At 37.4% G+C, this 23,339-nt stretch overlaps 1 protein-coding gene across 2 annotated transcripts in view; it reads right to left on the bottom strand.

Moving 5' to 3' along the window:
• Positions 1–23,339, bottom strand: part of LOC126827309 (cadherin EGF LAG seven-pass G-type receptor 2) — a 97,398-nt gene that overhangs the window by 42,945 nt on the left and 31,114 nt on the right. The window contains exon 1 of one of the 2 annotated variants that reach the window (XM_056102390.1): positions 19,994–20,122. The exons of the other annotated variant lie outside the window; for it this stretch is intronic. The gene's annotated coding sequence lies outside the window, so the exon portion shown is untranslated. Of the gene's footprint in view, positions 1–19,993; positions 20,123–23,339 lie in introns of those variants that run through there. 2 annotated transcript variants of the gene reach the window in all.

The raw sequence follows: 23,339 nt of genomic DNA, 5'->3' as shown, positions 1-23,339 counted from the left end.
AGAACAGTAGGACGTTAAACTCCATTTCATTTTATTTCAATTCTGTCTTGCATCACTGACACGGGGCAACAACGTGGGAATATCATGGGTTACTTTCTAGGGCAACACCGGGATCGAATCCTGGACCTCAAGGTTAACGAGCCAGCGCCTTATTCCCTGGTCAATCGTTGCTCCTGCACTTTTTATTAGCCAAAAGTGAAACTAAAACTAAATCAGATAGGGCCTGCCCCATTACTAATCGCAATCACACAGCAGATCAACCCATTTTAAAACTTGATTTTGACCTAAATCAAAGCGGTTTACCTCCTTAATAAGTTAAGAGCAGTATATTTACAAACACTCTTTGACAGAAATACCAACGACCCTTGACCTCTGTCAATAAATTGTCAAACGTAATGACTATTCACCGCAAAAATGCCCTAGAAGGAAATGCCATTGTGGTCGTATAACATAATACACAATCGAGAGGCTTGACAGGTCCCGAGAGTATTATAATAAAATGCATTATCTGGCCCCGGAGGAATAGCAAATCACTTGAACGTCTATGGAATAAATTTAACTACCAGCAATTGTCGAATTTTCTTTTTACAGTTATACATAAAATGCAAATTGAAGAGCACAGCAAATAAAGGATTATACGATTCCATGCGAATTATGAGTCGGAATATATCACAAAATTATGAATCTGTTTCTTGTCATTGACGAACTTTATGTATTTTAGCCCCTTAATCAGTCCCCATGAGCTTAGATTCATCTCAATAACATGCAATTTAAATACACATTTACATCACTTGTTTGTTTTCTATTTGCATTTTATGACAGTTTTATATAGAGATATTTAATAATGGCTGACATTAATTTGAATTCAGGAAATCTGAATATTGTTTTGATCTTGATACTACAAGGTCTAGGTTTTCATGAATTTGGAGAGGTTGTGGAGAGAGAGGGATAGAGAGAGAGGGGGGGTTAAAATCCACTCGACACAGACCAGGTCATTTCGGGACTAACAATTGGTTCAGTTTTTTTAACAGTTCACCAGAGAAAACTCACACGCCTTAACGTCGACTCGGCACAAGCTAGGTCATGTCGATTGAGCGTAGGGGTCTTTAGCAGGGGAAGGAAACCGGAAGACCCGGAGAATACCCACGAGGTTGGACAGGCGACCCTACTCCTGACAAGGAGGTTTTGTACTAACAATAAAACTATAAAGCCAGTGGTTAATGGCAGCAATTGTCACGAATACAACAATACGAAACAGCTCTGAAAGACCTATAACTCCCAAGATTGCGATATAAATGTGATGAAAGTACATATTCAGATGCTTACTTTGATATTTACAATGACAGCCCACAAAATCTCTTTTTCAGTTATTTATTTATCCAGGAATCGCGAATTTCGACAGCAGTCTTTGAAAACATTTGTTATGACCCTCCCCCACCCCCTTTCCAACTCCAAATCTCTTTCTTTCAAGAAACATTCTACGCCACCACCCGTATAATGGATATTCTGCCACTCCCACAGATATAGCTTCAAAAACTGACGAATATTTTAAATTACATAAGGACCTACTAAGGATCTATGGTTCTGAAAGGTAGACGCCATAGATTGCTTGGAGATCCACGAATCATCAAAAGGTTAATTGCCTTTGTTAACAATGTTTTATTTATCTATACTGAAACAGATCAACTTGTCCGTCAGTAATCTTGTCCACCATTACCATCAATTTATCATGAGATTTATATTAATCCTGTTTTAATGAATAAATAATAAACATAAAACCGTAAACTGTGTGCAGGTTAGTGTGCTAGAGCATGACTTCGATACCGCAAGTCTAAACAACTTCGATTAAAGATACATTATGTAAGATTTTGATAAAGTGCTAGCCATTCTTGCTATAATAGTTCGAACATAAATAATGTAAAATGAATAATTTGAAAATTCATTCAAATTACTCTATTGCAAACGAAGATATTAGCCTTTGAAGGTTTGACAAGACGTGCGCTTCAACCACCGTATGTATTACGACAGCCGAATTTTAATACCGTGTTTTAAAGTGACATTTTGATATACATGTTTTTTTTATATTTTTACCCCACACACCAGCTATTTTTATTATTCATTCATAATTTAATAACTGAATTAATTCAACCTGTCCATAATATCATATATAGTGTATTGGACGTTAAATTTGTAAAAATCAACAAACAAAGAATTGTGTGCCGTTCTAATTAAAGATACATTATGGGAGATTCGATAACGAGTTGGCAGTTCTCACTATAATAGTTAAAAACTAGATAATGTAAAGGACATTTGCTGAAAATTTCATTCAATTTGATCCACTATGAACCGAGAACAAAGCGATTGAAATTTCCGCCTAGCCTCGATCATCATTACTAAAGTCAGTACGATAAACAGCATAGTCTCGATTATCCATTTAATCGTTAAATCGTGAAGGAAAGTTATACAGTAAATCAGCTCATACATAATCCACGAAAGATTGCACGCTAGCGATGCCATCTAGAGTTGATTATGGCCTGGATAGGTTAATTAATGTCTAATTAATAATTTAGATAACATTTCAGGCCTCAATAAAGGCCTGCAATAGACAGATTTAGCTCTTGCATAATGTATGTTTAAATACGCATTACGAAATACTGACTGCTGGAATACATTAAAGACGACTTACGTCAAGTTTTGTTAATGGGGAGGGGTAGGGGTTCTGTATAAATCATAATTACTCTCCATGTGTGTTTCTAATGCATTATATGTTGTGAACGTGGATTTATTTGTTAAAACTATAAGTTACTGATATGGCCCTTTAAGTGGTATATGCGATAAATTAAAAGATTTAAAGATACACATTAAGCTTACCATGCTATCGTTGGGTAAGCTGAAGGCTGTATGTGAAAAGTTTCACGATCTTGATATAAAAGACTATCAATGGATACCCAGTGGTTGTATTGTTCAATTGGTTAAATGGAAACCGCCCTGTGAAATCTAGTTATTCTATTGGTCACGTTAGGTCTATATAGGAGTCACCGCTTTTGTAACAGTTTGCCTACATCTTAGAAAGGTCTTACTTTTAAATTAAATTGAGCCTATCTTTATCTTAGTAATTTAGTTTTATTGTGGTCTCAAACCTCCTGTAATCCTCTTTAAATTAGCTAATGTTTGTTTACTGTGATGAAAGGTGGTGCTATTAAACATCTTTCTACCCTTAGCTCATTTCTAATTACGCTGGAGAAAAACTAAAAAGTTGTTTACAGCGCTCATAAATGTGTCATTTATATACGTAGTAAGCTTCTTTTCCATGGGTGCCTCGGTTGCTTAGTGGTTAGGTGACTCATTGGCCCAGTGGTTCGGTGGATGAATGGCTCGGTGGATTATTGGCTCGGTGAATATATGTTGTTGGCTCACTAACCGGGCAGTCGATCTCGGTTTTAGGCCGCGAAAGTTTCTCGGGATTTTCGATCCCGGTCTTGATTTGTCATTGTTGCAGGGTGGAGGGCTTAGAAAGGAAAAACCGTCTAATCGTTCGGATGGGACGTAAACCGAGGAACCAGGTATATCCTTAGCAGCACGTAAAAGATCTTCTGAAAGTTGGAAATCGAAGTCATAGTAGGCCGTGACACCATTGTCCGGGCAATGTTTAACTCGTGGTTCGTTATTTAGGTTGGCGCAGTTAAACCTCATTTGATTTCATCTTTTCCGTCAAGTCGTAATTGTCGGGGTTCGAATTTGTCGCCAGTCGCAACGTATGAGAGGTTGACAGAACGAAGCGACACATTTTTGGGGTATAAGTCAAAATAGCGACAGAAGTACATCTCTTGAGAACAATCGGTAGTTATGAAAAGTACAGACTGGAAACCTACTGATATGACAAAAGGACAAAAGTCATATAAGTGGTCTGATCCCTGTCTAAAACACCAAGCTGTTGGTCCCTGATAGTTAGTTTTTAGAGTTTAAAGGAGGTGAACCTCTAACTTAATATTAAAAACACGAATTAAAATTCAATATTGGTCCAGATCAGTTGGTATTGATGTAGTTTATCTTGGTTTGAAATTTAAGACTCGTGTATTTTTGTGCTTTCATGCGCCATTTGTAATGAACAAAGAAAGAAATGTCCCACAAGCCAATGCAGCAGTAATTAGTAAAGGCTGATGCACAAACGTTAATATAATAATAATTAAAAAAAGTGTAGAATGAACTAAGCAGGCGTCAACGACTGCCGTTCCATTTATATAAAATATTTAAAAATTAAATATAAATCACTTTATACACATTTATGTCACAGTAATGTGTGTTCTTAGATAATATATCCATACGCCCTTTAATATTCCAAACCCATTTCTCCTTCATCATTAAGCCAAGCAATAGACAACTTCCTATTAAACTTATGAATCACTTAATGAACTATGAAATTTGATAGTAATAAGTAGTCTAATCTACGAGACATATTTTAAAGTATAACATTATCTTTATCAAGTGGTATACGAATCAAAACTCTATACAACAATGTAAATTCATTACATTAATCTCAAATTCTGGAAAATCGGTGAATCAATCAATAAAAGTACGCGCAAATTCATGTGAGAAAAGCATTATTATTATCTATGAGCATGGTATCACAATCCATGTACTTGGCCATCTGGCTGGGGCGGGGTAGTCTAATGTGTGCGCTTTAGATCATATGGTCTGTCATTCAGTCAACTGGTAGGGGGGGGGGTTCTCAAATGACTATTGACATAAAATTGAACCAATTGTTAGTTCCTAAATGACCTAGTCTGTGTCGAGTGGACATTACTCTCTCTGCCTCTCTCCCTCCCTCCCCTCTCTCTCTCTCTCTCTCTCTCTCTCTCTCTCTCTTTTTTAACCGATTTATCAGAATCTAAATCTATGATAACCTATGTGTTAACCTGTGGTTAATTTATTAATAGTTGATTATGATTTATAGATAACCCACCAGTCTGACATTCCTAGATAATACCGGATATTATTCATGACTCTTTATAATAATTAATAATACTAATATTTAGTCAGTATAGAAGCTGGTCAATTATCATCATATATAATTGTACGTAATGTTGTTAAAATCTACATGTAAAAATATACCCTTGGGGAGAGATCGGGTTTAACGTCCGCTCGACACAAACTAGGTCATTTCGGGACTAACACATGGTTCAGTTTTATTCCAATAATTCGCTTGCGCGTAGGGGCTTTAGCAGTGGGAGGAAACCGGAGGAACCAGAGAAAACCCACGAGGTAGGCCAGCGACCCTACTCCTTGTCACGTACAACCGTGGAATCAAAACCACGGCAGTTGACTCAATGACAGACCTTATGATACAGCGCGCACGTGCTAACCATTCGGCCATCCATCCGTGGGCACAGATTTTGGTTTAACGTCCCGTCGTCACAAACCAGGTCCTTTCGCTAAAATCAATCTCGATTCAGAGTGGATCAATTTGACTGAAATTTCCAGCAAATTCCCCTTACATTATCTAATTTTTAATTATAATTGTGAGAACTGCCAGCTCTTTATCTAATCTCCCATAATATATCATTAAAATATAATTTGACAGTATTTTATTAAAAATAAAAAAAAGCGTGGAACACAGTATTGGATTTGCAGACCCTGGAGAAGATAATCCTACAGGCTGACATTCCTATATATCATTGGACATTATACAGGACTCTATTATTCTAATTCTATTAAAACAGAATTTCACATCATTTCAGAAATTACGAATCTGAAGAACACAGCACGCACATGTTGCACTGTAGTTAATTATAAATATCTCTCGGTTGTTGAATTAGTATAATTAAAACCCGGTTGGTGTTCTAATGTTTCTCGGTTGTTGAATTAGTATAATTAAAACCTGGTTGGTGTTCTAATATCTTAGTACTATACAATATCGACCATATCGTGGTTTATGGAGCCACGGTGGCTCGGCGGGTAAGACGTTGGCTCGCGTGTTCAATCCCTGCATTGGCCGCGAAAAACCGAGGTCCCGTGTACACATTGACGTTCACGTAAAAGATCCATTGTCAGTTGGAATTCGTAGTGGAAAATTTCCCTCATAGCAGACTGTGTGGTCCATACCAGTCTTGATTAGCCCAGTCGGAGCAGAACAGTAGGACGTTAAAGATCATTTCATTTCATATCGTGGTTTAACTGTTTACAAAATGACAATTGTCAAGCTGTTTGTAGGAACCCAACAACTCGTCGACACACTACCGCGTTAATTCTTTGCATTCTCTGTAGAATGGTTGTCTAATTCAGAATAAGCGAACTTTAAATGATAAAATGAAATCACCCACAAAGGTTTGGCGCAAGCGAATTATTGAAATAAAATTGAACCATGTGTTAGCACCGAAATTACCTAGTTTGTGTCGAGTGGACGTTAAACCACATCTCTCTCTCTCTCTCTCTCTCTCTCTCTCTCTCTCTCTCCCTCCCTCCCTCCCTACACGTAACAGGTGAAGTGGCGGAAGCCAGCATATGTGATCTGTTTCTCAGAATACGACCATCCCTTTGTTATACTCAATTTATTGTACATACATTTCTCAGATTGTTTCCCTAGATAACTGTTCTTACGTCAATTTTTACATGGTTTACGGTGCCGATGAAATTGTTTTTTGAGTGTTAGTGATAAAAAAGAAAACGTTATAACTTTGTACTAAGTGGAATTTAACATGAACAAGAACTCGACATTCTTCTTCTATCGTAAAGTTCACAAAGTGAGACGACGAGGGTCAAACGTCGCACGTCATACCACATTCCACGTTTCGTAACCTTAGATTACTAAATCGCTTTTGTTATACTAACCTGTTTAGTATCATCTTTATTAACGGCGTGAGGTAGCCGTGGAAATGAATTAAGGTAATAGACCAAACTGGCCCTGTAGCAATACCATCTGAATGGACATATATTAAATAGAGTTTGGGAGAGAGAGAGAGAGAGAGAGAGAGAGAGAGAGGGGATTTAACGTCCACTCGACACAAACTATGAAATTTCGGGACTAACATATGGTTCAATTTTATTTCAATTTAATTCGATTGCGCGTAGGTGTCTTTAGCAGTGGGGGGAAACCGGAGAACCCGGAGTAAACCCACGAGGTTGGACAGGCGACCCTACTCCTTGCCACGTAACCGGGAAATCGAAACCACGCCAGCTGACTCAATGACAGACCGTACGATAGAGCGCACAATGGAGTTTAAGAGTTTAATGTCCCACTTGTCTGCACCGACTGTGGGCTAATGCAGACTTGCATACATACAGTGTCCTATGAATGCAATTTTGCTCGGAGATCAGCGCTACGACCTACTGTTATTTCGAATCTAAATGTCAATTAAGCGTTCTTTTACGTGCACGCCAAAGTGTTCAGGGGGCGTCGGTTTTTCTTCCCATCCAAATGACTAGATACTGTTGCCTGTCAGGCACTCCGTCCTACTCCACTGCCAAGGAGAAGCCAAATCGCAAATTCCCATGGAACTGTCTCGGCCACTCACTGAACCCTCGTATGTACAGACATTTCGACTAAGGATGTTTCGGCTGCAGGGGTTAAGGCGAAAGAGGTTAACTTGGTACTAACTGGTGCTTGTTAGGGCTAGGGTTATAAACACCCGTGGCCGAAACATCCGTACACCATTTGTCTACTACTTGTACCATAGATCAAGTCGCGGGTTCGATCCCTAGTTTGCACGTGACAACTTCCAGATTTTCCGGCGTGGTTCCCCCTTGTCAGTGATGCAGGACGGAGGGCCTGACAAGGACAGCTGTTTAGTCCTTCAGATGAGACGAAAAACCGAGGTCCCGTGTATATATTGAAATGCACGTAAAAGATCCCCTGGCAGTTGGAATTCGATATAAGAGTAGGCGATAGTGCCGCTATACGGGCAAAATTTCCCTCATAGCACACTGTATGGCGTATGCCCATCTTCATTAGCTCAGTATAGGAGCAGAACAGTAGGACGTTAAACCCCATTTCATTTCATTTCATTTTTTTGCACGTGACAAGAGGGACCTTTGTATATTAACATGTATAAATTGTTTTAAATGTCTGCCTACATCATTGGTTAAATGCTAGTGCTGTAGAGACCTACTATCTATGTCAGTCGTGGGTTCGATCCCGGGTTAGTACCTATATGTATTACGATGTAATATATAACAATATATTGAGAAAGCACAGTAACCTATATTTGATCCTTTGAGAATGTAAAAATATGTGATAAAAACACGCGCTACACAGGTTTAGTTTATTATTCTTTATTTTGATATTTACACCCAATAGTATAGACAATTTACAAATACCTTCCTTTCTCAAGTTTCACGATAGATATATAAACATGGTACCTTCTATCTTCCTAGTCGTTCGGTCCATGATACATATATAAAGATAGGGTGCCAGGCAACGAAACATACGCTCACAGCAGCTAAATCGTCCGACGGTCGACAAGGGTTGTCGCATATTTATACCTTTGTAGGTAATTGGGGGCCTTTACAAGACAGTTCCATACAGATCAGATTATAATTTTTGCCATTTGAGGGTTCACAAGGGTCTCAACTCTGGAAGTAATTTACAGAAATTGTTGAAATTTGACAGGCTTTTTCGTTTTACTAATTTAAATAATGCATCTAAATTTCATACAGATCAGATGATCACTTTTGTCATTCAAACGTTCACAAGGTTCACAACCTCCATAACTCTAGAAATTATTGACAGAAATTGCTGAAATTCAATAGACCTCTGTTTCAGAAATTTAAATGATGCATATATATTTCATACATATCGGATGATAACTTTCATCAATTGCTGAAATTCAATAGAATCCTCCCCTTTACTAATTTTAATGACGCATGCAAATTTCATACATATCGGCAGATAACTTTTGATGTTAGAGCGTTCACAAGGTTTAATGAAGTGAAACAAGGGCCATAACTCTAGACATAATAAACAGAAATTGCTGAAATTCCTTGAAGTGTCAAATTTGACAATGAACCCCTCCCAGTACCCACGTTTATGGCGGTATTGCGTGTCGCATGTGCAGCTCAGGGGTTCTGTTGGGGCGATAAGTTCTTCATCTGTGAACATACTCTCAAGGCATGTCAAATGTCAATGACTATTTATCATATCGCAACCTGCATAGGTGTACCACCGCACACTTCTACCACCACATACACTATCACACACTATAACCACCACGTACCACACGCACCGCCGCACTCTCGCATCACCACCACGCGAACCATCTCAAGCTCACACATACCACTGTACCACCGCACACATCTACCACCATATACACTATCACACAATATGACCACCACGTACCACACGCACCGCCACACACTGGCACCACCACACGCAATACCGCACATGACATCACACATCACCATACGTATTATAACCCACCCACACATGTCGAAGTTTACAATGCAAAGGGAATATTCAACTCGTGATTGAACAAGTAACTAATTAACTTGTCAGCGTAATAAAACATGAAATTCATTAAAAATACATATTTAATGACTTATGATCAATTAACATACAGTCAAAAAAATAATCAAGCAGTTTGTGTGTCAATATTTATCAACATCAACGTCATCTGCTTCATAAAATATAAATATATCTTAATGATCGATTTTATGTGTAATTAGTTTGTGTTTTTTAATCAAATATTTATTTTATTTTACGATTGATTGTATTACTTTAACAGACTTAAGTCATAATTATTGGATTGAGACTAAATGAAATGGGGTTGAACATCTAACTTTTCTGCACTAATCCTACTGTCAGTGGATCTTTAACGTGTTGCCAATGTTATGTAAGACTTTAGTTACACTTTCCATAGTTTTGTGTTTACTATGTTTTTGTATATGAAATGAAATGGGGGTTAACGTCCTACTGTTCTGCTGCGACTGGGATAATGAAGACGGGCATACGCCATACAGTGTACTATGAGGGAAATGTTGAAAGGACAGCAAGGCTACGGCCTTTCCTTATATCGAATTCCAACTGCCATGTTTTTGTATAGCCCAGTTGTCAGGGGGTCGCGTCATACGAATGAAAAGGAAAGTGTCCCTGATCGTTCGGATGGGACCAAGAACCGAGGTAGTACACCCTTGTACACATTGACCTGTAAGTAAAACAGCCCTTAGCAGTTGGAATTCAAAGAAGGGTATATAGACAGACGCGCCTCTGTCCGGACAAAATTCACCGACTCTTTTACCAAAGTATTCTAACTCCATCCTGTTTCTATAATTTCATGCATCCTTTTATTTGTAAACAATACGAACAACAGCTGACCTGACAGATTTTGATCATTGATTGACAGTTTGATCCAATGTAGATTTTAATCAATCTACCAGTTTTATGGTGGTGACAATTTATTAGTTTATTAAACACAGCATTAAACACAGTTTAATGTCTACTAACATATGGTTCAATTTTATTTTAATAATTCGCTTGCGCGTAGGGGTCTTTAGCAGTGGGAAGAAACCGGAGGACCCGGGGAAAATCCACGAGGTTGGACAGGCGATCCTACTCCTTGCCACGTACAATCGGGGAATCGAAACCCTTATAAGATGATACAGATGATGATGAATACACGGCGATTCTGTACAACATGGCAGGAAAATTAATCAACTTACCAACCTTCATGTAAACAAATATAAATCAACTTGACTGTTTATAACTACTGTACATTAACTCAAGTTGTTCCATAAGAAAAACATGAAGGATGAGAATTCTTAAAGTTGTAAATTACTTTTTAACTCAAAGAGAATTTCGTCACGAAAGTATGCTCATATCATTAACATTACGCTTACTATGCGCCGGGTACGTATGATAATTTCATTAACAATAAGCGTTACTATGCGCCAGGTATTACGCTAAAACAGGGACTTTTTTTTATAAAGAAGCATACTCAGAAGTTCAATAGAGTATAACAAACTTCCACGAATGTAAGCCTAACGTATGCCTTGTTAAACGGGACACCATTGTAGTGCGGCAAACGGCGACGGAAACGTTTACAAAATTGCCGAGTTGATAGAATTCATTAAGTATGGACTGAAACAGACACAAAACATCGACATCCTGTAATTGGTCATCCCGCACACCTTCTTTCATCTGTATAGCCAGTGATATTAATAGTCGTTGTCGGTTTAGTTTCATTGCTACTACCGGTTTATTTATCGTTGACGCTGTCGGTTTCGTTATCATTGCTACTATCGGTTTATTTATCGTTGACGCTGTCGGTTTAGTTCTCGTTGCGCTGTAGGTTTATTTATCGTGTCGATTAAACGTAAAACCTGTTTCTAACTTTCTAACTACTTGCTAATTATGAAAGATTGGATCAGAAACAGCCAGAATATATTATAGGTATGCGGAACATGTCAGGTAATGCTCAGGTAATTAGGTCAAGGTAGATGTTCTTGTTTAATGTTTCACAAACAATCGTTTAATTATAGACGAATAAACAAAACACGATTGGTCACTTCTGCATTAAACAACATGAATAATTCATTCGCATTACTTCACATTTTACTGACCCTAACCCTTGACCTTTATCGTGACGTTTTTAACATAACAATTGCATTAATGATAAAAGTGACATTATACTTTCAAGGTAAAAATACTACTTATAATAATGACTAGACCATTCTTACGATATATGATACGATACAGTAAATATTAGACAATTAAATAAGGGATGATGTGACACGATTTCTTGCAACCATCATATTTCTAATCTCGCGTCCTGGGAACCCCGACGAGAGAGAGAAAGAGAGAGAGAGAGAGAGAGAGAGAGGGTTTGACGTCCACCAGACACAAACTATGTCATTTCGGGAATAACATGGTTTAATTTTGTTTAAATACTTCGTTTGCGCGTAGGGGTCTTTAGCAGTTGGAGGAAACCGGAGGACCCGGAGAAAACCCACGAGGTTGGACAGGCGACCTTACTCCTTGTCACGTGCAACCGGGGATCCGAAACCACGCCAGTTGACTCAATGGCAGGCCTTATGGTACAGCGCGCACCTGATAACCATTCGGCCATCCACCCCCACCCCCCGCCCCGGGAACCTCGGTGGCTCAGTGAGTAAGGCACTGGCTCACTGATAGAGAGACCCGATGTTTTCAGAGAAAGTTCCCCGGGGATTTTCTTAGTTTCCCCTTGTTTCTGGTGCAGCAAAAAGGGTCCGAACAAGAAAAGTGTCCAGTCGTGCAGATGGGACGAAAAAGAGAGGTCCCGTGTACACGTTGGCGTGCACGTTAACGATCCCTTGACAGTTGGAATTCGAAATAAGATCAGGCTGTAGCCCCGGTATCCGCTTGGTTCATTTCATCCCGTGGTACTATACAGTTATTCAAAATAGTCAGCTGAAGGCAAAATGAGATCAGCCAAGAAGCAGTTGTACGATACAGACGAGATTTCAACATATAACAAGTGATGAGGCATTCTAGAATAATATGTCGTTTGTAAATAAATCAGTTATAAAACGCCAGCTCGAACTGTTTTTTCTACCGTCTTAATGAAACCAGTTGGAGCAGAAATATAAAAATTTAAACACTATTTCATTTCATTTGTTTTATAAAAGTTTTTTTCCCCTGAGCGGGCCGACTTGAAATTGTTGGTTTCTGTTTCGTTTTTAGATTAAATATAACCATCTGATTATCATTGTAAGGTATACGACCTTCCGTAGCTGGAGGAATAAGATCCAAAAGCAACAATAAAAATATTTTAGCTTAAAGGGGCATTACTTAAGATTAGATAAAGAGATGACAGTTCTCGCTATAATAGATAAAAATAGATAATGACAACAGAATATTCTGCAAATTTCAGTCCAATGGCTTCACTCTGAACCGAGATTTTAACGATTTAATTTTAGACTAACCTCAGTCGTTATTACTACCGTTGTTACGATAATAAACAAAATCTCGATTATCCATTTTCACGTTAAATCATCCATCACAAAACGTATTCAAATCCACAAAATATCACAGGCTAACGATGGCATCGAGGGTTGATTATGGTCTTAGTAAGTTAATTAATGTCTAATTAATAATTTATATAAAGAAGGACCTGCAATAGCTCTTGCATAATGTATGTTTAAGTTTTCGTGAATAAGGCTCCAGATCCCGAATTTGAGCAACCTTTTCAAAATAATACAAATCTAACAATACCTAGTTTTTACAGTGCATGGCTTAGAAGCCAAATTTATGATTATTTCTACAATTTAAACAGGATCATTTATTATCCACAATCTTCACCATGCAATATAAATTTCAAGTTTTTGTATATAGTGGCTGTGATAACAATTACATTAGATATACATCAATGTTAGCATCTGGTATCTGGTACAAAACATATAAACATCTTACTCAATTACATAACCAACGTTTAAAGGAACACTTCATTACGGTCGTCTTGAGAGAGAGAGAGAGAGAGAGAGAGAGAGAGAGGGGGTTTAATCTCCACTGATTCAATCTAGGTCATTTCAGGACTAACATATGGTTCAATTTCATTTTAATCAATCATCCAATCTTAGTATAATTGATAAAGACACAAACTACCATTTATAAATGATATGACATCATCCGGTGTAATTGCTGTAGGACTTCGGGGCCTGGCAAGGAACGGAGTCTAGTCGTGAGGGCGGGAGGAAAAAAACTGGGTCCTGTGTACATGTTGGCGTGCACGCAAAAGAACCCCTAACAATTGGAATTTGATACCGTAGTCTGGGTAAAAAATCTCTAATAGCAGACTGCATGGTTTATGCCCATGTGCAGAAAAGTTGGACGTTAAAAACCCATTTTATTTCATTTAATTCATGCTTCTGATTTATGAAACTATAACCATCTATTTTAGTTTGCATGGCGCAATGCGTCGTTTCAATATATGTAAGTAAGGCTTTTAAAAGCACCAACTGGGAATTTAATTGCTTAAAGGGGCATTTGGTAAGATTAGATAAGGAGCTGACATTTCTCGCATCAATAGTTGAAAACTAGATAATGAAAAGAGAATATGCTGAAAATTTCTGTCAAATTGCTTCACTCTGAACCGAGATATTAGCGATTTAATTTTAGGTTAGTCTCGATCGTCATTACTACCGTTGCTACGATAATATACAAAGTCTCGATTATCCAATTTTACGTTAAATAATCCATAACAAAACGTATTCAAATCCACTAAATTTCGCAGGCTAACGATTCCATCGAGAGTTGATTATGGTCTTGATAAGTTAATTAATGTTGAATTAATAACTTAGATAACATTCCAAAGAAAGACCTGCAATAGGCAGATTTAGCTCTTGCATAATGTATGTTTAAAGAAATCAGAATGTTTTAACATTGTAATTAATATTAGAGAATTACATATCGAGTTTCAGTTAAGTTAATAGTTTGCATAAGCTAAAGTTAAAGTGTTCTACAATTTCTTTTCCTTTGAATGAGGAAAATGTCTTTCTTTCTGAATGCGTAAAATTCATGGTCAATTAACTCTATCTGTTAAAGTACATATATAACTTCTTTACTTCAAAAGTTTCTTTATTAAAATCTAAACAAACTGAATACAAGAATCTGTTCTCTTTAGAAGTGTCTTTAAAAGTGGAGCAAACGGTATAAAGGCAATTACTAGAAAGTTTGTGATTTGTGTATGTCTAGGTAAACATGAGTCATTTCTCTAACTCTCAGCTTCTCGCCAAAATGTCACTAAGAGTAAGTAAATTAGTTACAGATCCTACTCAGATTTCACGCCATTTTAAAACAAACTTTAGAAAATAAACCTGAACAAACTGTCAAGTAAACTTCACTGGGTATTGTAAAACCTAGCGAAAACCAACCGGACTTAGATGAGTCAATTTGGGATGCTAATGTAAAAGAAAATTTTAATCTTCTTGTTCGACTAATTTTCTCTAAGCGTAAAATACAATCGTGTGACAAAAGTTTGTAAGCTCCGTAAACTCCTTATATTAGAAGTGTTATCAGTAGTTCTAGAAAATGAGGGGGGTTGGATGACTGAATGGTTAGCGTGCGCGCGCTGTATCATAAAGACTGTCATTGAGTCGACTGGCGTGGTTTCGAATCCCGGGTTGTACGTGACAAGGAGTAAGGTCGCCTGTCCAACCTCGTGGGTTTTCTCCGGGTCTTCCGGTTTCCTCCCACTGCTAAAGACCCCTATGCGCAAGCGAGTAGTTCCGCTGTCCGGGCGAAATTTCCCCACATAGCCCAGTCGGAGCAGAACAGTAGGACGTTAAACCCCATTTCATTTCTTTCTAAACATGGGACACAATTGTGTATATAATTGGCTACGCGAACTCCATAAATGGAAAGTGGTATCAATTCGGACCCAAAACATAGCTCGACTGTTGTGTACGAGATGGGGCATGGTCACTCATGTTAAACGCTCGATACCACTTTCCGGTTGAGGAGTCAGCGTTGGTAACAATATTTTGTTGTATTATTTTGTATATTAGATATTAAAATATAAATATGAAGATGTGTCTCTGTTTATCAATAGGTCAGTTCTGGTCATTAGATTAAGATAGTAGGGCCATTAAAAACCAAAAGCTACCTGGACAGACAACATCAAGTTCAAAGGTAGTCTATCTGTTTTAGTGATAATTGCTGGGTGTTTTGGTCGAATTAATTAGGTCAACTGGTTGTAGTATATATATCAACAATGTTTATTACTGTACTTAAAGTTGCAATTTCATATTTTTAAGTTATATTTTTAATATTTATTAAAATAAAGCCTTAAAATAGATGGTATCTATAAACAGTCCTACCTTGTTAAAGAATAATCCTATTAATCCTATAATTCACTATTGCCAGTTGAGAAACTGGCAAAAATATCATTTTCATCGACAAATTCAAACGTTTGAAGTTAGCTACTCCATGGTGGAGAATAGAAAACAAGGGAGGTAATTGGGAGGTAATTGTGTTATTATTAACGGTGTAAATGAGTTTTAGGTGTGAGAATGAGACCTATGATCGTATAATAGTGAGTTGACAACCTATTAAGCAAAAGACATAGAAATAATTATGTTTTGACTTTCTTAGAAAATATGAAATTGTAACTTTAAATATATTCCAAATCTTTAATTTTAAATAAATCAGTGTATTATATACCCTGAATATAGTTGTACATATATAAAGATGGGCTTGGCACAAACATGCATTATGTTAAGTATCGCCTTCTTAGTATTTCCTTCCTTCCTATCTACCCTGTTCTTCCTCGTCATTCATTCATTCATTCATTCATGACTCAGATATTTTTGTGTCCGCGCGAAGTTTTGAAAAACAAATTGCATTTCAAGTTTTTTCGAATTATTGATTTTAAAATATTAATGGTCTTGGTTTAGGGGTTGTAATAAGGAAATGAAATGAAATGGGGTTTAACGTCCTACTGTTCTGCTCCGAACTGGGCTAATGAAGACGGACATACGCCATACACTGTGCTATGAGGGAAATTTTGCCCGGACAGCGGCACTACGTCCTACTCTTATATTGAATTTCAACTGTCAAAGGATCTTTTACGTGCACAGCAATGTGTACACGGAACCTCTGTTTTTCGTCCCATCCGAACGACTAGACAACTGTCCTTGTCAGGCCCTCAGTCCTGCATCACTGACAATGGGGAATCACGACGGAAATTGTAATAAGGGTACACATTACATACACTGACCTCTGTCACGGATTTGGACCCAGGAGTGGGACAGCAAGAACCTTCGACGGGATGTTTCAAGGAAAATTTACCCAATCCTTCGGATCTGACGAAAAGCCGAAATTCATCCACGTACACATTGGCGTGTACGTAAAGGGAAATGCCGCGGTCTGATTGTACTGCACACGTAACCACTTAAATGAAAACGAAACGACCAAATGCTAGTCTATCAACGACCGACGTATTCTAGCAAACACAAATCTGTTATTAAGTGGTGAAACAGAAATTAATGAGAATAGCCTTGCTTTCGAAATCTAGCCAAAAGCCGTAGTTCTTAAATTATCATTAAAACTCTTCATTGGGGAACTGTAATACGCGAGACAGGCGGGGAATTCTGCTTGAACTTCTATTAATGGAATGAAATGGGTTTTAATGGGGGCATCTATTAAGATACAGCTTGTTATGCCGTAAACTTCAAAACTTACTCGGATGGGGCGGGGGATGGTAGGGTCGCCTGTCCAACATTGTGAGTTTTCTCCCACTGCTAAAGACCCAAACCTTCAAATGAATTATTGAAATAAAAATGAACCACATGCCAGTCTCTCTCTCTCTCTCTCTCTCTCTCTCTCAAAACTTACTCCGTAGTTACTTCTAGTTCATATCATGGATGAGAGACTGAGAAAACAATTTACATATTTTACTCCACAACCTCGATTTCATGATAAGAAAATAGGACAATAAAACATGATGAAAAAAAAATCTTGAACAATCTTTTCGTTTTGAAATTGTTTCAAGCGTTAACCACGGTTTCTATTTTCTACGTTCTGGTTCAATTACGACAGAATACAATTGTGTCATGGTTAATAAGCCAGCTATCTGTGGGAGATCTAAAAAAGGGAAAAACTACGGCTGACTTTCGAAACGCAATAACAAGTAAAACACTAGCATGGACATTCCACAAAATTCAAGATTTGTGGCGCACTAGCAGTTGGTCAAGATTAGCACTAGTAGCAACTGGTCAAGATTAGTGGCGTTAGCAGTTGGTCAAGATAGGTTCTAGCAACTGGTCCAGAATGGCCATAGTACCAACTGGTCAAGATTTGACATAGCAGCAACTGGTCAATATTGGGGCTAGCAGTAACTGATCAAGATTGGGCCTAGCAGATTGGCTCTTGTACCACCTGGTCCTGATTGATTCAAACAGCTACTGACCAAGATTGACCCAGCCAGCTACTAGCCAAGAATGACAATGGTGGAAGCTCTTCAATAAATGAAATGTAAACAAAGAATTGGCCACAGTTAAACGAAATTCCTATCCAAAAAGTGGGATCACATAACTTACACCATGTCCATTTAACACTACCATGGAATTCCATTTCAACTAAACGTGTATGTGACAATTCTAGTCCAGCATGAAAGTCCACGTAAAATGAGCAAGTTCTAGCATAGCGATTCAACTAAGAATCACACACCAATAAAATGGCGATAGAAAATTGGCAATGGAAAAATACCAACTGGCACTCAATAAAGCATGGCTTAATATAATCAACTTCACAAAAAGATCAAGCTCTAGCATAAAGATTTAGCCGATAAACACACATCCCTTAAGTTGATGAGCTAAAGACCCATACGCGCAAGCGATTTATTGAAATAAAATTGAACTATCTGTTAGTCCCGAAATGACCTAGTTTGTATGGAGTTAATTTTGCCCTCCCCCTCTCTCCCTCTATGCCCCTCACTCTCTCTCTCTCTCTCGCCCCCCCTCTCTCTCCATAAGTTGATGAGTGAAGTGCGTTGTTTGAGACGAATTGAAAATTTACAATGGAAAAAAACCGAATCGTTCTGTAAATAAAAATAGCTCCGTATAAACTATACAAGCTTTCTTACACTTTATAATATGCACCGAATCCGAATATTAGATATGACATTTTGACGTTTATGTCTGGGATTGACTTTCAGATAAGAAAAAAAAGGATTGCCATTTACATAAATCACAAAAGCATGGATTGAGATCTAGAGTTGCAGACGTGACTTTACTACAAAACAAAATCAAGCATAAGAATATTCGCCTTTTTAAATCAATCAGAATCAGATTACAAACAATCAGACAAAACAGACAAGACAAACACTAGGGCTGTAATTAAAGTAGGAACAGTGAAACTTATCACTGACGGAGCTTCACATATAAAGCCTTGCAACCCCCAGTGTAATTTAAGAGGACTTGTACATTTATGATAATATACTTATCCTATTTTGTTAACGGATACCACTTATCATTTGAGCAACTTTTGTTCACATTGTTATGGGTGGCGACCGCGGTTGTGACATGGAAAGAGTGTCTAGTCCTTCGGGGCCTGCAAAATTTCACATCGCACGTGCAATTGAAATGAGGTTTTACGTCCCAACTGAGTTAATGAAGATGGATATACACACCCGTTATGAGAAAAATTGTACGCGGAATGCGGCGTTTCTGTCTATTTCAAATGTCAGGGAGGATTCTTTCACGTGCACGCCAACGTGTACACAGTTTAACGTACCGTCCGTTCAGCTAGACTATATTTTTTTTATCATACCTTCCGTCCCCTATCGCACGTAACCACATAAATAAAAATTACAGTTCCAAAATAACCCAAGTAAAGTGTCAACGAGATCTTCAATTCCATTTCATTCTTAAAACAAACCTAGGATTTTTTATTAACCAAAAAGCTGCATCTTCCGAATTTAGCTGAATATTTATTCAAACAACAGCCATACTTCTGACTATATAATATATGCATATTTTTATATTAAATGTATTATGTTAGTACAACTTGTAAATATAATAAAATTGTTATGTTTCGGTCTTTATATACGTATATTGTTTTGAACTGATAAAAGAAAAAATTGACTACACTCTTTAAAAGTCTTAGATAGGGAAAATAAAAAATGAAACCTTTTCAAATTCAGTATAAAATGTTGAAAAAGTTCTACACCCTTCAAAATAAGACGATTTTTTCAAACTACATCCGAAAGTCTAAAAATCCAAGAGATGAAAGATAAACTATGGAATGTTTACAAAGTTATTACCAACTATAATAAAGACATAAAAAAACAGACAAAAAGAACTAGCTTAACTTAAATCCGTGATATTAACACTTTCAATAAAGAGATAAAACACACACACACAAAACAAAAATTAGCTTGACTTAAAGAACTACACATAACTAACGGTATATCCAGTTTTAAACAACAGTATCCGTGCTATGAGTATATAAGTTTTAGAGCCTGTGTTTTACCAACTAAATCCAAATAATTAATAACTAAAATAAAGAGACAAACTTCTAGCTTACCTTAAAGAACTACATATAATAAGTAACGGTATATCCAGTTTTAAATAACAGTATCCGTGCTATGAGTATATAAGCTATATACACTGTAAGTAAGTATATATATATCTACACGTGTTTCTGTCTATATGTATACAAGCTACCACCTGACACGCACACTTCTTACCTTTAATACATAGTCAACCAACCACATTTTATTTTACTACCACCGACAATTCTTCACTTAATGTTTGGCTTCTTAGAAGTTTGGGCGAGCCGTTCACGCTTAAACACTATCACAAACGCTATCACTACTCTTCCTGTGATAGATATATCCACTTAAATTATCGTTACAGTCTTCTTACTTATCTAGCTCAGAAAGGTGAAATAAAATGGGGTTTGGCGTCCTACTGTTCTGCAACGTCTGGGCTAATGAAGACGGACATACGCCATGCAGAGTACAATGCGGGTCATTCGGACCGGACAGTGGCATTGATCTCATTTCGAATTACAACTGCCGAGGACTCTTATACAAGCAAGCAAATGTGTATTCTGGACCTCGATTTTTTGTTCCACCCGAACGACTAGACACAGCTGCCCTTGTTAGGCCCTCCAAACTGCACCACTGACAATCGGAAACCAGGCCGGAAAAATCCCGATGAACTTGGCCAACACCGGGATCGAAAATGGGACCTGCAGGTTAGCGAGCCAGCGTCATATTTACTTAGCCACTGCGGTTGCTAATCTAATCTTACAACCTTCTTATTTCAATTCACTTGTTTATATACTAAACCCTATTTTATTTCATTTCACTTCTTTAAAGCTGAACTCAGATTACAAAACTACAGACATAATTAAATAAAAAAAAAAGGTAACGCCCTAAACGATCGGTATAATAATTTCTGTAGTTTTGTAATCGGAGTCCAGCTTTAAAACTCTGAAAAGTAGAACACTGGACAACACTTCATTTCATTTCACTTCTTTAACTCAAAGACGTAAAACGTTAACCCCACATCATTACACTTATATAAGTTAGCCATATCATGCCGATCTATTACAAGTTAGACACTTGTTTCTGGAGCCCCTTTTATTGTATAGCGATAACCATAAAACATTTTATATATAAAATAATGCCTCTTAATATCTTTCCTAGTAAGATTTCGAGAGATGCCAGTCAATAATTTCTCGATTAAGACAAGAGAAAAAATTCATTAATAATTTCTTTCTTCTTCCAGATATTTCCCACGTTTCTAAGTAAGGATATGTTTTATTGATTTGAGCAAGTAACCGCCATCTTTTATGTACAGATGTCGGATTGTTTTGTCCTGTCAGTAAATGATTCAGCGGATCTGTAAGTTTCAATATAAAGCACCGTTATACAAACGCCTTTTTCAAACTGCATCTGTCATCATGAAATGTGTTGTAGGCGTTGTTGTTACATTACAGGAAGTTCAAGTATATTAAGGAGGCTTTAAATACTTTGGATTTATTGTCGCTCATCATGCAATCTATAACAAAGACTAGTTTATAGTTTAAAGAGAGAGAGAGAGAGAGAGAGAGGGATATGGGGTTTAATGTCCACTCGACACAAACTAGGTCATTTCGGGACTAACATATGGATCAATTTTATTTCCATAACTCGCTTGCGCGTAGGGGTCTTTAGCAGTGGGAGGTAAGCGGAGGACCCGGAGAAAATCCACGAGGTTGGACAGGCGACCCTACTCCTTGTCACGTACAACCGGGGAATTGAAACCACGCCAGCTGACTCAATGACATGTCTTATGATACAGCGCGCACCATCCAACCCCCCATAGTTTAAAAAAGCTGAAATGAAATGAAATGGGGTGTAACGTCCCACTGTTCTGCTCCGAACTGGGCTAATGAAGACGGGCATACGCCATACAGTGTGCTATGAGGGAAATTTTGCCCTGGCAGCAGCACTACGGCCTACTCTTATATCGAATTCCAACCGTCAAGGGATCTTTTACGTGCACGCCAATGTGTACACGGGACTTCGGTTTTCCGTCCCATCCAACCAAAAAGCAAACCAAAAAGAACGCGTAGAATGGTCTAAGTAGGCAAAAACAAGTTTCGTTCAATTTGAACTGTTAACATATTTCACTGAACCTAATTGATTGGAAATTACAATACAATTTAAAAATTGAATGTTAATCATCTTTTTTAACACTCATTCCACTTTATACCCATTTTCGTCTATTTTAAGAGATTAAATACGAAAATTGAGAGTAAATATATATGCAACAGCCCCACTTTCGTATAATGCGATGCTCGAAGGCCCTATTCCTATAATGACATTAATTAATTCAGGCCACCCTCAACGTTATTAATCGCTATGGACTAATTTGTGGATATTGTTGTTTACTTATATATAATGTCCCATCATTTCTCCTGGTGTACATGTCTGCGACATCTCCCCGGGGGAAGCGGAGGTTAAATAAACCAAAACACACATTCCTATATCGTATGATTTCTTGTTAACAAGAGAAGCCTGTGTATTTCCGGTTCAATTACTAAATATCACTGAACCAATTATATAGATACTCTATGTGATATATTTATTTCGAATAAATCGAGTCTACGGAAACTCTAACAACTCTAACAATTTAATTTTTATTCTGAATGGATCGAGTCTATGAAAACCCTAATCATTTTATATCTATTCTGAATAGATCGAGTCTATAGAAACTCTAGCGATTTTATATCTATTCTGAATAGATCGAGTCTACGGAAACCCTTACAATTTAATATGCATTCTGAATGGATCGAGTCTATAGAAACCCTAATCATTTTATATCTATTCTGAATGGATCGAATCTATGGAAACCCTAACAATTTAATATCTATTCTGAATAGATCGAGCCTACGGAAACCCTAACAATTTAATATCTATTCTGAATAGATCGAGTCTACGGAAACCCTGACAATTCAATATTCATTCTTAATGAATTGAGTCTTTGGAAACGTTAACAATTTAATATTTATTCTGAATGGATCGAGTCTACGGAAACCCTAACAATTTAATATTTATTCTAGATGGATCGAGTCTACGAAACGATAATGTCAAGTACTTTCTCAAAAACACATTTGTTCTCGTTGAGGAAATCTCTACTCATATGTTAGACTATGATTAGAAGTTTATAATCTCAGGCGTTCTGACGTTTATTTGCCTTGTAAGATATTTTATCAGCAAAAATAGTTTATACTTTCAAATAATCATTTCACAAACCATATCAGTCCGCGTCTACGTATATACAATATAGACAGGGCGTTAAATAAACTAATCCGCGCATACAATATCGCTTTTCTCAGAAGTGTGGATAATCTGGTTTGTCATACAAATATTTTTTCA

The sequence above is a fragment of the Patella vulgata genome, chromosome 7 (assembly GCF_932274485.2).
Source record: "Patella vulgata chromosome 7, xgPatVulg1.2, whole genome shotgun sequence".
NCBI lineage: Eukaryota > Metazoa > Mollusca > Gastropoda > Patellidae > Patella > Patella vulgata.
Note: the sequence above shows the minus strand (reverse complement) of the source record. Positions and strands in the feature narration are given on the sequence as shown.